The sequence below is a fragment of the Thermobia domestica genome, chromosome 5 (genome assembly GCF_964235325.1).
Source record: "Thermobia domestica chromosome 5, izTheDome1.hap1.1, whole genome shotgun sequence".
Taxonomy (NCBI): domain Eukaryota; kingdom Metazoa; phylum Arthropoda; class Insecta; order Zygentoma; family Lepismatidae; genus Thermobia; species Thermobia domestica.
In genome coordinates this window covers 228968243-228986030 of record NC_137458.1, presented here as the reverse complement: position 1 = coordinate 228986030, position 17788 = coordinate 228968243, and the positions used below count along the sequence as shown (strand labels likewise).

At 36.4% G+C, this 17788-nt stretch overlaps 1 protein-coding gene across 2 annotated transcripts in view; it reads right to left on the bottom strand.

Annotated features, from left to right (window-relative positions):
* The window catches only part of LOC145686442 (trypsin beta-like), a 194683-nt gene that overhangs the window by 63188 nt on the left and 113707 nt on the right, over positions 1-17788 (bottom strand). Inside the window, exon 1 of one of the 2 annotated variants that reach the window (XR_014131612.1) lies at positions 5613-5942. The exons of the other annotated variant lie outside the window; for it this stretch is intronic. The gene's annotated coding sequence lies outside the window, so the exon portion shown is untranslated. Of the gene's footprint in view, positions 1-5612; positions 5943-17788 lie in introns of those variants that run through there. 2 annotated transcript variants of the gene reach the window in all.

The following is a 17788-nucleotide window of genomic DNA, read 5'->3' as shown; positions in this document are numbered from 1 at the left end:
GAATTTCACCACTGCAGTCATTCCCCACCATTTTAGGAAATCAATTCGTCAAACAGCATCTGGCTAAACTTGATTACGAAACAGGCACACTAAGCTTAACATATTTTGGGCGCAAACCGGCACAACCCATATCACATAAACCTGAGGAGGTTCGTTTTCTTTCAAATTTACTGGCAGTTAAGAAAAACCCCAAATTTGTTTTTCAAATTGCTAAAACACAAACCATTCCGGCAAATAGTGTTGACATGCTAAGATTAACAATTCCTCTAAAAACAAACATAAAACATTTTTACATCAATTCCCCTATACATGCCAATCTTAAAGGGAGTTACACGGTACACACGGTTACTTCAATTCACAACCTTCAAATACCAATTATTAACCTCTCTCACTACGATCAAACTTTCTTCAAGAGTCTACCTATTGCCTCGGGCACAATCTTCCCTACAGAGCCTCGTACCTATAAGGCATACTCTGTTAGGCAACTTTTTGAACCGACAGAAGAACATGCGGAACAAAATAGAAGGGAAAGGATGGAAAAAATTAAGGCTCACATTGATCTCACTAAATTTAACATTAATCATGCACTTTCTCCATCCCAGAGGCAACAAATGTTGGAAATTTTAGAAAAGCGGGTCACTACTTTTAAATGGACAAAAACTGATTTTAGTAAAATAAAAACCTTTGAAGTTTCTTTGGACTTAATCGATGATAAACCTTTTGTTATGCCCCAATTTGTAATTCCATATCGCCTTAGGCCTATGGTGAAAGAAAAAATCCTACAGTTTCTTGAACAGGGCATAATCCAACCATCTAACAGTCAGTATAGAAATAATATTATTGCAGTGCTGAAACCAAATAGTAAATCGGACATATGTCTAGTTTTGGATCTCAGAACTTTGTCTAGCAAATGCCAAACATTAGCAGATCCCATACAGCCCATGACAGACGTTTTGGATAACATGTCGGCTGCTCGCTGGATTATTCATCTTGATCTAGCACAATCATTCTATCAGTGTCCTTTGGCTACTGAAGATCGCAAGGAAACGGCATTTTCGGTTCGGGATCTTCATTTGCCCCACACGCAATTTGAACTTACAGTGCAACCGCAAGGACATAAATCTAGTACGCTTAACTTGCAACGCATATTACGCACTATCTATTGCGATATACCAGCTCAAAATTTCTCCCTGTATGTTGATGACTTTTTCATTATTCTTCTTCATACTCGCATTTATTGGAACTATTAGACCAAGTCTTTGCTATTGCTGAAAAACATTCACTTTTATTTAATGTAGACAAATCTGAATTTGGGGTCACTTCTGTTAAATGTCTAGGGCACATAGTTGAAAATGGTACAATTAAGCCAGACCCTGACAAACTCGCTGCCATTACTGAAATACCAAAACCCAAAACCATCAAACAACTCCGTAGTTGGCTAGTGAGTGTAAATTTTTTCGTAACTTCTTTCCATATATTTCGCTAACTCTAGAACCACTGTACAAAGCACTTCGGGGAAATCCAAAAACATTAACCTGGAATTCTGATATGGATGAAGCATTCGAAAAAATGCGAATAGCTATGGTAAATCCTCCAATCTTACAATTATATAGTACACAAAACACAGAATATATGTTAATGACGGATGCTTCGGCCGAAGGCATAGGATCGTGTCTCTTTCAGAGAAAAATAGGAGAAAAAAATTATCATTCGGTATGCTACGTCTCAGCCCGTCACCCCAAAGGATTCGACCTCTGCCAATTCACAATTTAGAACTTTTTGCGATTTTCTACTCGCTAATGAAGTTAAAGAAATATCTACTAGGTAAACATTTTACACTAGTAACGGATAATAAGAGTCTGCTAGCATTAAAGACTACTACCCAATTAACTCCTAAACTTACGAGGTGGTTAGAACAGATACAAACCTTTGATTTCACAATAGTTCACGTCAGGTCATATCAAAATTAGCTGTCAGACCTATTAAGTCGGAACCCCTTGCCTTTTCATGAAAAAGATATGGAACTTCTCGACACTGAAGTTCATCCCTTTCATCTCTTGGCATTAGATGGAAACACTGACATTGCGCAACTCCAAAGGGATGATGCCTTCTTTTCTAAAATAGTGCGAACCTTACTAACGGAAAATAAAAACGATAAAAACTACAAAACATGGCAAAAGCAATACGTTTTCAAAAACAATTTACTATACCGTAACATGTATTCACCAACACAACCACGCGCCTTGTTATGCATACCGAGGGTACTGCGTGATACGGTATTTAACGAGTTTCACAATAACTCTTTAGTTCATCCTGGATACTTGAAATTATACTACCTCATTCGTAGCAAGTATTACATACCAAATCTAAAAAATTGGTTACATCACAAAGCTAACTCATGCTTAGATTGTGGCTACTTTAAACGGAGTTGCCAACAAAACATTGACACAGTTCAAAGAATACCAACGGGTGACCTCTTCGATTGCTGGACCATAGATATATGTGGCAAACTTATGCCATCACAGGGTGACGAATACACACACTTTTATGTAGGTGTGGAACAAGTATCATCATTTACGGTCACTAAACCTATAAAATCTCCTACTACAGATCCATTCATAGATTTCATTACAACTGAAATAATTATACCCTACGGCGTCATGCGTAGTTTACGTCTCGACCAGCAACCAAGTCACGTGAGCTCCAAATCAAAAGCATTTCTCAATTCTCTAGGCATTAAGGCCATATACGCGTTGCCGAATTTGCACAAATCTATAGGACAAGTTGAATCAAGAATTTCAAATTTACAAACAGCCCTCAAATTTCTTACCAGACAGGACCACAAACAGTGGCCATTGCATTTACACAAGGCTACAGCTACAATTAATCACACTCCATTAACACAGTTTGGGGTTTCACCATTCCACACTTTATTTGGAATGGAAGTGAGATTCCCAATTCAGAACTTTCTTCCTGATGATACACCTCCCACTGACGTCAATGACAGGTTAGTTATGCTCAAAGAACTACGGGACCTAATAGAATTAAGGAGGGAACAAATTTTTCAGAAGCATAAAGAAAAAGAGGAAGCAAAAACCCCCCGCCCAATTCATTCCCGGTTCCCAAGTTCTTTTTAAAAGACTCAGCACAAAGAAGAATGAAAGTGGACCTCTGAGGCAAATTTATACAGGCCCACACACAGTTCTGAATAAACTTGATGAAAATTCATATCAGATTGATGTTGGAGGAAAAATAATTAATGTTGCAAAGAACAGACTTAAACTATACATTCCAGACACAGAGAAAAATACAGTTTTTGAAACTAAATATAACAAATACCTACGCGGCATCAAGGAATAGGCAGCAGACATGGCATACAACCCCACCCAAATCAAACTTATAGCCCAATCCACTCCCACACAGCACGCAATCTCCGTTGCAGACAACTTATATAACTCCATTGCATCCTTTCCACGTGTTTTTTTCAACCACATTGCTAAGACCATATTGTGATTATCTAAAACAGTAGTGCTCAAACAGTGTGTCGCTCCCTATGTTGTCTCATGCAGCAATAATTATCGTTTCACTATATTAAAGCATCATAGATGAGTTGTAAAGACACGCTGCATGTATCTTTTGACGATCCTTAAGTGCATGGTATAAAAGCGTATGGTCAGTAACGAAAAGTTGAGCACCACTACTCCCGACGAAACTCACTGCCATTCATTAAGTGTCTCTCCTTAGCCCATCTAAATTGTTAACAAACATACCTAAGGAGATTTAATATCTCAAAGTCATGATTTTGCACTTTCAAAACGGTCTAGCAATAGGATTAGTGATTTACATTCACTCTATCCTTCATTCACATTTGACCCTTATCCTTTTCCTTCCCATTCATTAACAGACACACTCATGCAAGCTTGCCGACTTTGTCTCCCACTCGCATGATTCACTTAATCCTCCTATGAAAATATACACTGCACCTTCAAATTGAATTCTCACAGATAACGAGAATGCAGTTCTCCCCCCCCCAAAAAAAATCTCTGTACTCCGCACATAACAACCCACGCAGCTGAGGTTTACGCGGATTGCTGATAACATCCAACACGTATAGCAGGACAACGAACTGTAAGGTTATAGGTATTCATATTCTGGAAAAAAATTCTACTACGGTGAAAGGGTACTCCTACTCCCCACCCCCGGTATTTTGCCTTGAACCATATCCAACATTTCAACATCACACTCATTACATACACATCAAAAAAAGTAACGACATAGGCCGTCACTAACATGCGGGCCTACCCAGCAGGTGAACACTCGCGACCACCCCATAAGTTTTAGACCCATTCTATTAGGATAATTGACATATTAAATGCTCCTAATAATAATAGATTAAATTCATTTTACATTTTAGACCTAATATTGCATGACACAAATTAAGTCCAGTTGGATTTTATAAGTACCGAGTGAGAGACCGGGATACATCAATGACAGAGGCTAAGCCTCACGCATCTAACGTTTATGAATTGAACCAGCCTGAAAACAGACATATGCATTATGTTGCCTTTCAGGTATAAATCTCATTTTCAAAGAACAATAATAAAAACCAAAAATACTTTTAACTGGGGGGAAAACGCCCCACCCCTTTCAGCCGATGTATTCAAATTGATAAAAGAGAATGTGCAAAGAAGAGGGAATGACTTATAGAGTGGGTCAAAAGCCCCCTCCCCAAATTGAATACCCATTCCTATCAACAGTTGTTTCACTTCAACTTACAAAAAAAAGAAACTACCAAAACATAACTTCTTGTTCACTTCTCTCAGTAACACTGACTTTAGCAGGATTCTAAAAAAAAGGAACGAAAAAGAAATAAAAAGATAGGGGTTGAATATAGACTAACACCCACCCTCAATAACTTCACATTACAGAACACCGGATTACATTCAGCTATTTTACATACGCATGTATTGTAAACGTTACGTACAACGCTGTGAAACTTACGGCCGAACTCAACTGCATTACAAATGCAGTTCGGCACTCATTTACTTAAGAGGCTCTAATTGTGACGTCATCACTGACATCTATGCATCCATCCTTCTTTATATCATGGACAAAATATTCGCGGTCATTTTGAACAACGACTTCTTCCTTCTAACCATATCGAACATCATTAACCATTCATTAAAACTTCTTACAATTCAATTGGAGACATCTGTTCTTATAGACAAACATCACAAAATAAATATAAGATTCAACTCTCATCAGATAGAAGATACGCGTTATTAACTACACCACTTCATTAACAGAATGGAAATCCTATGTCTGAACGAAACTTTATTAAGACCTAATAGGAACGGCTGAAACCTCACAATCTCATTGTGGGCCATGTCGCCTTCAAGGCATCCGCTCCTTTCGTTTTTCCTGTGCCTGAAACCTAAATTCTCTTTTCAGACGAATTTGGCCATGTCGATTTCCTAAGCGAAATCATGCACAGGAAGCTAGCATTTAGCTAATGAAATTCATGCAATATTGATAAAGTCACGTTCCAACATTAACTCCAATTCTCATAATGAAATCATAAAATTCAAATTTAACAAAAGAAGAAAACATACCTATTATCTTCTAAATTGATGTTGTGTTCCTCAAATCGACACTGATATATTCTCACAAATCTGTGTCCTTTTATTAAGGCAATTTTTAACGCATTAGCTCCGTATATACGCCCTCGGCGACATAAATGACGAACAGATCAATAACAACATACACGTCAGACATAACGTCTACAAGGTAAAAATACGATTAAAATCGGCAAAACTATGTTTTCGGTAGGCAACAAATTGATCCGTTGTAGATTACGCCAACCTTGAAATTTCATTGATAACTACGCTGCAAATGACACACGTTTCCAGTTCATTCCAATTTCTTTTTATAAACAACTCTAAGGACAATTTATTATCTCATTATTAACTAACGTTCATTTCAGTTTATCTCATACTTAACAAAACAAAAAAAAGACAAAAAATAAAGAGCAGAACTAACAAGAAAAATTGTGAAAGTAACAATTAGATAATCATCTTCAGTTCATCTGATAACAAGGAAGTTCGTTTGCAGTACTAAACTTAACACCTCATGTCTTTCGGGCAGAAAAGAGAAATTCCATAGTGTTGCATATTATTTTAAAAACAGTGCTGAATAATACAGAAAGCTTTAAAACGATTTACCCCGCAGCTACTAGTCCGCCTTGTTTTCATCATCCCATTTTCCGTCAACGAGCAACAATACACACACACACAAAAAAAAAATAATCACGGACTCATTTCCTTCCCAGAACTAAATAATTATATGTCATTGAAAGTGCAAAACGTGTCGAAACTCGTGTCCCGTCTGTCAAAAGAAACTAAGCAGGGATTCCAGAATGTTCAAACTGCTTTTAACAGAATAATTAGGGATGAAAAAACTATCCAGAACGACATTCTTTCGAATCGGCAACAAATGATCTCTTTTTTCGAATTATTTTTTAACTTAGATACATTACTTTTGAATAGTGTCCATCATTTACTAGAAGCAAGTATTTTTAATGACATTTATACGGCATGCAATGATAATAGGATCCCGCCTCAATTACTACCAATCACCATGCTGGAATCCGACCTTAAAAAACTAAATATCAAATTAGCCAAGAAAAATAAGCAAATTAACCCCTTATTCACATCTCATGCAGCTTATCAAATGATGGTGGCCTATTGTAACATTTCCCCATCGAAAGTATATCTCACCATCAATGTTTCGGTTATGCCCACAAATACACTTTATACGTTACACAAATTATTTGTATATCCTATTGGTTTACCTAACGAAACTTGTACACTGCATACAGATGTCAAATATGCATTATTTACAACATCCCGCACTATCTCTATGACAGCAGAAGCAATGCGGGATTGCAGTATCACTAGTAAACCATTCCTTTGCAAAGTACCCTCCATTTCACAACTTAATAACGACATAACCACGTGTCTACATAATTTTCGTTTTCCTAAGGTAACAGGCATATACAGGCAGGTCTGTCCTTTCATTTGTACACAAAATCAAACAGTCGTAATCATTCAATTCTCCAACAATGAATATATACTCACAAACCCACCGCATCCTTTAATCGTTGAAACCCCCCAAGGCATACAACATGAACTAATTACGCCAAAAACAAATACCATAAGACTAACTTTACCCTGCGAACATAAACTCTTCTCAAAGGGGACACTACTTATTACACAAGATGATCTATGTGGTACTAATGAAATCATTATGAAACACATCTTAATGCATCACGCGTTGTCAATCAATGATTCCCTTTTTCAGCTCACCCCAGACAGACTCTTTACATATAAGACAAATCTAACCAATATCCCATTTATTTTACTGACACTATTTCCACAATAAACGCCATAGAAGCAACAGACAATAATCCCTCCTGGAATAACTGGATACCTCCAGAGGTCTCTGATCCTATAACCACTAGTTTAACGACACTTCAATTCCTTTTAACCGTAACTAATTCCACTTTCCTCTTCCGGTTATATAACAAATTTAAACAACTGCAAACAATATCCACTACTACAGCTCCAGAACTAATCCCATTACAAAATATAAACTAACAGTTCTTTCTTAACTTTTTTTTACAGAAAATGGGTCGCAGTGCTATCCCAACTTCCGCATCCTATCCTTGCACTCTCTTATTCCGATTTCACATTAATTACAGTTACTCCCCTCTCTTTCCTACTATTAATCATTTTAGGGCTATGCTGTTATAAAAAATACCTAGCCCACAAAACCTACCAACAAGTTACACAGCATGTGGCTATCCCCCTTCAACAGATGAAAGAACCCCCTCTTCCCATCGCTAATCCGTACTATTCTCCACAAAGAATTAGTAATTGTGTTTTATAATAAGTACCTATCCCCAGGTAAAAGGAACACAGTACTGGCGAATCCATTCAAAAAAAAAAGCGAAACTTCAACATTTAATATTTTTTTGGTTCCTTCTATTTTTTTTACATTTGTCCTTTATGAACCTACTTCTAATCCACATTTTAACCTTCTCTTAGCCCACAGATCTGTAATTTGCTGCATCTAAGTTTAATCCTTCTATATAACCCATTCACACGCATACCGACAAAATATATAAAAATTTACAATTATAATTGCACTGGGAATTTGCTGTCATGTCTCTGCCTTGAATTGAGAAAAGCATGTCTTTTTTCTATCGCATAAATCTGGTATAGAAACAATACCCCACCCATCTACACAACAAACATACAAGCCTCTCCTTTATCTCATTCCTTTCACGTCATTCATCATACCTCTCATACATTGATCCTCTCAAGCAATGATGCCTCCACCAGTAGCATCGAGGAATGGTGCACAGTGGTTCGATTCTCAATGGTGGTTTCTGCTTCCGTTAAACGACGCAGACATCTTCTCAAGCAACATCGAGGGCCCATGAAGGGTGCACATTGGTTCGATTCTCCATGGTGGATTCTGCTTCCGTTGAACGACGCAGATATCTTCTCAAGCAACATCGAGGGCCGCACAGGATGGTGCACATTGGTTCGATTCTCCATGGTGGATTCTGCTTCCGTTGAACGTCGCAGACATCTCCTCAAGCAACATCGAGGGCCGCACAGGATGGTGCACATTGGTTCGATTCTCCATGGTGGATTCTGCTTCCGTTGAATGACACAGACATCTTCTCAAGCAACATCGAGGACCGCACAGGATGGTGCACATTGGTTCGATTCTCCATGGTGGATTCTATAAATACTTCCGTTGAACGACGCAGACATCTTCTCAAGCAACATCGAGGGCCGCACAGGATGGTGCACATTGGTTCGATTCTCCATGCTGGATTCTGCTTCCGGTCTATTCTCCATGCCGGATGACGCAGACGTCTCCCCCAAAACTCCAAAGAAGAAGATGGTTCCCACACCCATTCAACCTACTGCCAAGCTCGTGTAGTGAATTCTCATAGAAACAGACTTGCCAATGGACTATCATGGTACTTCAAAACAACAACGGGTTGTTATACTCCTTCCTCAGGCGGAGTGTATTAAAGATGAGGAAGTCCAGGTGACGAGCACCCGGAAATTTTCACCCCCAATGGACGACAGTCTATCCCCCCTTTCAGCGGACTGGAGGACTGGGTCATGCCATATTCTTGAGTTCATGGACATTGTGATGCAGTGTAGAACATCGTTATACAGTGATACAGTGCAATGTTGTGAATGTGAATTGTGATTCCTATTCTCGTTTATTCCTTTACGAATTCTTTTTTTTTTATTCTTTTTTTTATAACATGATTCACATTATTTTGAATCTAATACGTTCTGTGATAGTGTTAAGTAGCTCACTGCCAGGACAGATTTTAAAAAATGAAAAAAAAAAATATGGATAAGACAGACACACACTAAACGGTGTTATTCGAATCCTGTACTATTTCAGTGGGGGAATGTGTTGGGAAACAGATTTAAAGAAAAAAACAAATGGATAAGATAATCTGTGGTTAAATGAATTTTAAGAAGATGAACTATTAAAATGTTTTGTTCAAATAACTTGGCCTAAGGGACAAGATAAACAAAAGAACAAGGCCTCTTAATTGTGAAAACCATGATAAAGAGGGGGATATAAGGAGAATCCAGGCTGGCTAAGGGGACGGAAGCAGCCAAAGACGAAGGAAAGTTATTCAGCCATGTGGGTGAGAGGATTCCACCTAACATTCATGTAAGACCTTTTTACTCTTTGTAAAATCTTAGTTAGAGAAGAAGCTGAGCCAAGTAAGGTCTCTCGTGTATAATATTTTGTAATTACGAAATTTACTTTATTTTAATGTAATTTTATTGTGTTTTTGCATTCTCATATAATCTCTCTCAGTGTTAATAAAGTTGCTTACTCAAATATTCCTCCCGGTTCTTTTACTGACTTCCACAGAGAAGAGATAAGAACCATTATTTTTAAATTGACTTTAGTAGAATACTGACTACCGATACTCAAGAATGTAATTTTAACATTTTTATTAATCAGTAGCATTCAGTAGCAGTAATGGAAGCAATAATAATAATAAAAAAAATAAATAACCGACTGAATATTTTAAAAATGTAATCCGATATTCGCCTAGCAGATCTAAGAAAAATGCTTGATAATACTACAATCAAGGTGGCCAGTCTTTAAATACGAATATTGAACGTCACTATGGCTAAGCAAAATTTTCAGCTACAAGCTTATATCCACTCGGTAAATAAAATCGATACACCGTTTTAACAAGATTTCAACTGTATAGAATGGTTGATATTTATAGCCCATTAAACAAACCAAGCAATCGAATTGAGTTTTACAAATCTAAAAGACAATAGAATTATTTAAAATAGAACAATGCTTTACAATGTTATCTCAAGAAATTTGAAGGTAGTGAATACTAAGAGATATCGCAGTAGATACCAAGAACAAATCTAATACTCCATTCAACAGTACAAGTACGAGAGAAGTATCATGGAACAAACACGATATTTTAATTTTCTCAACATAAAACACTAATTCATAATTTATGTTAAAAGTATTGCTCATGTCCAGCATGTAAAGATTTGTTGCACATGTGATATTTCAGTAACAATAGTAGAAAAGACTACAGTAACACGGTGTTTCATACTGTCAGAAGTCGTTGGTATAAATTGTTCACGTTTTTTTTACCATTCCGTATAGAAAAAGGACTAAATGAACAAAATGGAGGAATGAGCTAGTCACTTGGCTGTCCCCTTCTCATAATTAAACGATGAGGAAACATTTCGTCGGGACATACTGTTGTCACTTAAGCAACTATCGTGCTGAGACCACATATTCTTTCTAGTCTCCAGTTGAATGTCTTCTAACATTAATGGGAGGTTGTTCCTTAGAAAGTCGACGTGCTTTCAGGAACCTTATACATCGTTAATATTAAAAAAAAATCTCTATGATATGTTGGTAAATACTCCAAACAACACATTTGCACTCCGCGGAGCAAATCATTAGAGTAGATTAAGTCAATATGTATTATCCGTTGATCAATAACGCATGATTTGTTCACCTTTCCATGATTAGTAAGTCATGTTTGGTTAAGATACAAGATGCAAAACAAACTAAATGTATTCTGATCTAATGCCCATTTACAAAATCGTTGATGAATTTTATGGTCTTTCAAAGTAGCTATTGGTGAAGTTACACGTGATATGAGTGGAACATATAACGGTGCAGAATACATACGAAAATTGAGTGACACAGGCAAGAAAACCTTGCGATGGGACGTGTGCTAACTTGAGAGTCTACCACAACAGCATCTAGAACACTTCCCTCAACCGCCTTGCCATTCGCTACTTTGTTCCTCGCACGATGACAAGGTGTTACATTTCTAGTTCCCAAAGTTAGAAAAAATGAAATGAAATTTTTAAGTTTTACGTCCCACGAATATGCCGGTTAGGCTAAAGGAGACAGTGAAGATGGGAGATGAGTGAAATGGTGGAATGAAGAAAGGGGGAGGAAACGGGAGGACCCCAAGAAAACCCACGAGCATGGTGTTTGTCCACCACTTCCCAAAGTTAGTGTTTCACGGACAATTGTCTACTTCTTTTGATTTTTGGAGTATCTTTCGGCATACACTGTGCACGACAGCACAGCATGTTTCCTACATTTGCCGTACTCTAAAGAGAATACCAGCTTTATCAGCGATTGAAAACACCAACTTCTCGTACAAATCCAGCACACCCTGTTTCGCTGAACTCTTACAGCTTGTCATGAGATATTCCAATGTACAGCGAAACATACACAAAACACGAACCACAATGAACATCAATGTTGGGCCCGCGGTGCTTACCTTGTAGTGTGCTGTTGAGTACGACCAATTCCATTTCAAATCGTCCAGGCAAACCACAATTGGTCCCCATCATAGTCTCAGATTTCATTTATTTTTTGTATATGGGATCTACATGCAATATTATTAGACCCATATTTTTTCTTTTTGCAGAAAAAAAATTTTCCTTCGATATACAGCCTTCCAAAATGGCTGCCCTCCTTTCGGATTGCTCGAAAAACTGAAAAACATGTCAAATTAAAAGTTTTGTTGTAGAGAAACTAATGTACTTAGTAACATAATCTCAATAGAAGGAAGAGTATAAAGTTGTATGTTTCGTTGGAGGGTAAAAATTTGTCTATTGGTCCAATAGGAATCGCGCAATTCACTCGCAATGTTGCCAACTTTGATGAAATTTTTGCTAACTTCAAACATTTTTTTTCTGTCCTCACGAGCAATATCAACCATCTGCTTGTAGCATCGAAATCTACTCCATAAGGTCTCTTGAAAATGTAAAGGACTTACGTTTCTGATTATTACATCCCACGTTATAGCATGATGAAAAGCTGAAAATTTCATTAAGACGCCATGTTTGGACGTCATTTTCTCAAAAAACCCACCTTTTAAAAATCTGAATCTTTTACATGTATTGGAAAAGTACCTAAGTATTTAATATCCGTTAACCGTTCATGCGGCTGAAGCCCCTAACATTCGCAATTAATTATTGAAATTTCGATTTTTGTACTTGCAATGTAAATATTTAATATGGGCATTTAGGTCCTATACACAAGGCGATTTGAAAGGGAGTATGAAAATTTTGAGAGATGAATCCTGACATCAAATCCAGTAAAAAAGTTCCTATAAACATGAGTCGAATTCCGCTTCGTTTTTGAGTTACAGGGTTTCCAACTCGGAACCAAAAATCGGCTCGCGACAATGGAAAATAAAATATATATTTCGCGTTAAATCAGAAACTGCGTGCTGAAGTTATGATGAAGTTCAGAAAGTTGATTTGTATCAATATGAAAATTTTTACGTGCGTTCAATTCGGTTGGCAGTGTTGCCAACTTGGTAGAACTTTTATTTCTTTCCAAATGACACTACGTCGATTTTATTTGATATTTGGTATTCATTAATGATTGCAAACATCACATAAAGCACAATTTTTCCCACATCACCACAGTTTTTGTAAACTTACATGTATTTCATTAAAAGGTTTATCTTGTGCATTATTGATAGTTTGCAACATTAAGTGTGAATTTCACTCGATGTTTGTCATCATTAGTAAAACCAAAATGTCGAATAAAAACTACGTCTGTGTAAGTTGTAATAATAATAATAATAATAATAATAATAATAATAATAATAATAATAATAATAATAATAAAAAAAAAAGAAAAAATATTCTTTATTATTGCAAAACCTCTCATAACTCCACGCATCAAGTTCGAACTTGTTCAAGAAGTTCTGCTGAAACCACGAAACAGTTTTTTACGAGATTTGGTGTCGTGAACATCGTCCTAGTGTTCTCTGGAACCATGAAAATTGTTTTTACTGGTAACATGACATTGCAGTGCACTAGTTACAGTGTTTGTGTGAATAACAATGAGGAAGTCCGATTACAATAAGGACCGTATTAAATGTGTTGATGATTCTAAAAGGCATAAGATAATTGTGTACAGAAAGAATTCTTGACAAACATTTTATTTTGTGATAAAATATATGTATTGCGTACAGCGCGTCTGCCAAAACGTAGTATTAGGAGAGGATGATTATTTGTGTAAATGGTGCGTTGAATATTTACCGTGAACAACATGAATGTGTGTGAGATATTAGTGACCACGAAAGAGATGTAAATATAAAATTATGCACCAGCAAGATAAAGAATTCGTTCCTCTGAATGTAGATTTTGAAACCATTAACCAGACAGTTAACATGCTAAACATGAATGTGTCTCCATTAAAACGGCCGTTATCGGTGAAACCTAGACTACAGTGAAGAATTCACCTCTCAAAATTTTTCATACTGGCTTTCAAATCGCCTTGTGTACAGGACACAAATAATCATCCTCCCCTAATAGTATGTTTGGGCTGACACGCTGTACGCAATCCATATATTTTACCGCAAGATAATTTTTTTGTCTAGAATTCTTTCTGTGCACAATCCACTTACGGCTTTTAGCATAAGCAACACATTTAATAGGGGGGCGCGGTGGCTCTGTGGTAGAGCGTTCACCTCTGGTGCTTGGGGTCCCGGGTTCGATCCCAGCCCCCGCCAAGTGAACTTTGTGGTGGACAAACACCGTGCTCGTGGGTTTTCTCGGGGTTCTCCCGTTTCCTCCCACTTTCTTCATTCCACCATTTCACTCATCTCTCATAATCACCGTCTCCTTTAGCCTAACCGGCATAACCGTGGGACGTAAAACTTAAAAAAAAAGAAAAAAGAACACATTTAATAGGTCCTTACTCTAATAGGACTTCCCCATTGTTATTCACACAAACACTTAACTAGTGCACTACAATGTCATGCTACCAGTGTAAACAATTTTCATGGTTCCAGAGAACACTAGGATGATGTTCACGATACCGAATCACACAAACTATCAATAACGCATGAGATAAACCTTTTAATGAAATACATGTAAGTTTACAAAAACTGTGGTGATGTGGGAAAAATTGTGCTTTATGTGATGTTTGCAATCATTAATGAATACCAAATATCAAATAAAATCGACGTAGTGTCATTTGGAAAGAAATAAAAGTTCTACCAAGTTGGCAACACTGCCAACCGAATTGAACGCACGTAAAAATTTTCATATTGATACAAATCAACTTTCTGAACTTCATCATAACTTCAGCACGCAGTTTCTGATTTAACGCGAAATATATATTTTATTTTCCATTGTCGCGAGCCGATTTTTGGTCCCGAATTGGAAACCCTGTAACTCGAAAACGAAGCGGAATTCGACTCATGTTTATAGGAACTTTTTTACTGGATTTGATGTCAGGATTCATCTCTCAAAATTTTCATACTCCCTTTCAAATCGCCTTGTGTATAGGACCTAAATGTCCATATTAAATATTTACATTGCAAGTACAAAAATCGAAATTTCAATAATTAATTGCGAATGTTAGGAGCTTCAGCCGCATGAACGGTTAACGGATATTAAATACTTAGGTACTTTTCCAATACATGTAAAAAATTCAGATTTTTAAAAGGTGGGTTTTTTGAGAAAATGACGTCCAAACATGGCGTCTTAATGAAATTTTCAGCTTTTCATCATGCTATAACGTGGGATGTAATAATCAGAAACGTAAGTCCTTTACATTTTCAAGAGACCTTATGGAGTAGATTTCGATGCTACAAGCAGATGGTTGATATTGCTCGTGAGGACAGAAAAAAAAAATGTTGAAGTTAGCAAAAATTTCATCAAAGTTGGCAACATTGCGAGTGAATTGCGCGATTCCTATTGGACCAATAGACGAATTTTTACCCTCCAACGAAACATACAACTTTATACTCTTCCTTCTATTGAGATTATGTTACTGAGTACACTCGTTTCTCTACAATAAAATTTTTAACTTGACATGTTTTTCAATTTTTCGAGCAATCCAAGAGGAGGGCGGCCATTTTGGAAGGCTGTATATCGAAGAAAAATTTTTTTTCAGCAAAAAGAAAAAATATGGGTCTAATAATTTTGTATGTAGTTTCTTATTTTAAAATATAAGTTAAATCTGAGATAGTCATGTGGACCACCCTGGACGATTTGAAATGGAATCACTCGTAGTTCATTAGCTCTCACCCTTTGTCTTTCAACGCGATCTCTTAATCTATTTAGACTAGAAGCGTGCAATAAATACCGTTGACATTCTCACTACTTGTACATTTGTTATTTCATTGACATGGTATCCCAAGCCATTGTTTCATTTCTAAAAAAAGATACTATTTTTATGACTATTTTTATATTTATGCCACTTCAATTATGCATTTTGTTTGTTTAATGAACTAGAAAAACATCAGCTCTTCTATACACTTAACAATTATGCAAATAGCGCATCGATTGATTCTTTCATTTTCGATCTATTTCCGGTACATGTTTTACATGAATCAAACGGTATATTAGTACAATGTGCCTATGTATATTAGTCAATTTATACAAAATATCATTAGGTTAACTGCTTTTTTCTCTGTTTTTGCAATTCATGAAAAATAGTAACATTGAATATTTTAGTAAATATGCAATTTCTGAATTTATAATTAGTCAATATTTAATTATTCCTTCCTTGCTCTTCTTAGCTACCTAAGTCTCTAATTAAAAATGCGTAAGTGTAAACTGAGAACAAAAACGTGCAAAGCAGACGTTACTGGTTTTTACTCGTATGTAGTAATCTGCTTTATAACTGTATTGTTCCATATATATTATTTATGTTATAATATTAGTATAATTTTTCTTCCAAATAAATATGTAACAACATGCTCTGCAACGAACTTTACTTTCTTACATGTTGAAAGTACTCGCAATGGAATGATTTCAAGTAACATTACTTTCATATAGGCCGATCTCTTTTTATGGAATGACCTTTATATAACAATATTTCTTCCGAAGCGTAGTGTTTCTAGCTGTGTTGCCACACTTGATACAATTGTACCAGATTCAGCCCTTTTTGTCATTCGTCGGCCCGTTGGTACCACGCTGGCATTTTGGGACCCGGACAAATCCGCCAAATGACAAATCCGCCAATTACCAAATCTGCCAATTACCAAATGCGCCAAACGCGAAAATGACCAAATGCGCCAATTGTGAAAATGGACAAATCAGCCAATTACCAAATCTGCCAATTACCAAATCTGCCAATTGACAAATCTGCCAAACGGAAAACACCGAACTCTGTTTGTATTATCATCAAATAACTGGATAGTCCAATAAAAAGCATACAGAAAGAAAGTATTTATGAATATCAAGCAAGAAACTGAAAGTAATTAATAGAAAATAATCAAATCATCGCCCAAATATTTGAGGATTTGAACGAGGTAACCATTTAAAATAACATTAAAATAACTCAGTATATGTAAAAAAAAAAAAAAAGTTGGTTATTTTATGAAGACCGGAGAGATATGATGTAGAAATTCAATAAATCGTACATGCTCTAACGCAATGAGATAATTTGTTTCTTCTTATATGTTAATTTGATGAATTTATAACTGTTAAAAATGAATGTTCTTGTTATTTGCTGGAGTGATTGCCTCCTTTCAGAACTGAGGTTATGTGTTTGGGGTGCCCGACCTCTTGGACATTACACTATAGAATACTTTTTACAGTTGGCAATACTTCTTAAAATGACGTAGTTGCGAGAAATTTTTAAAACGATCGTTGTTTGTTTTCGCACCTTTGACACTTGACCAACAGTTTTTGGTAGTCGCGATTACTACAAATTCTCCTAATTTCACGACTTTTAGCAGTATTGCCAACATTAACATTCATTATCACATCTCCTATACCATGTAAAATAACAAATTGCTATTACGTGTTGTTTGCCATGACTCGATTTTGGTGTTGTTTGCCACGGTATTGTTCTCTCTAGCTTATCTTATATCAAAATCGTGAAGACTTATACAAAATCGACTTATAAGCTAAGGGTTGCCAGATGAGCATATTATAATGATCACATCTATTATATTATAAACAGAATGCATACAATACGAATTGTCCCAAGCACGTTATTAGGTTACTACGCTATCGGCTGTTAACGCCACAGTTAAATTTATTCAAGGTGAGTTCAAGCACTCAATATAATAATTTGTTTGCTTAGAAACTCTACAAGTGCATTTTCAAAATTGATATTGCCTACAATTTGTTTGTGTTCGAATGTGTACCCAACGTTAAATCTAGGCATATCATCAGGACTAACAATAAGG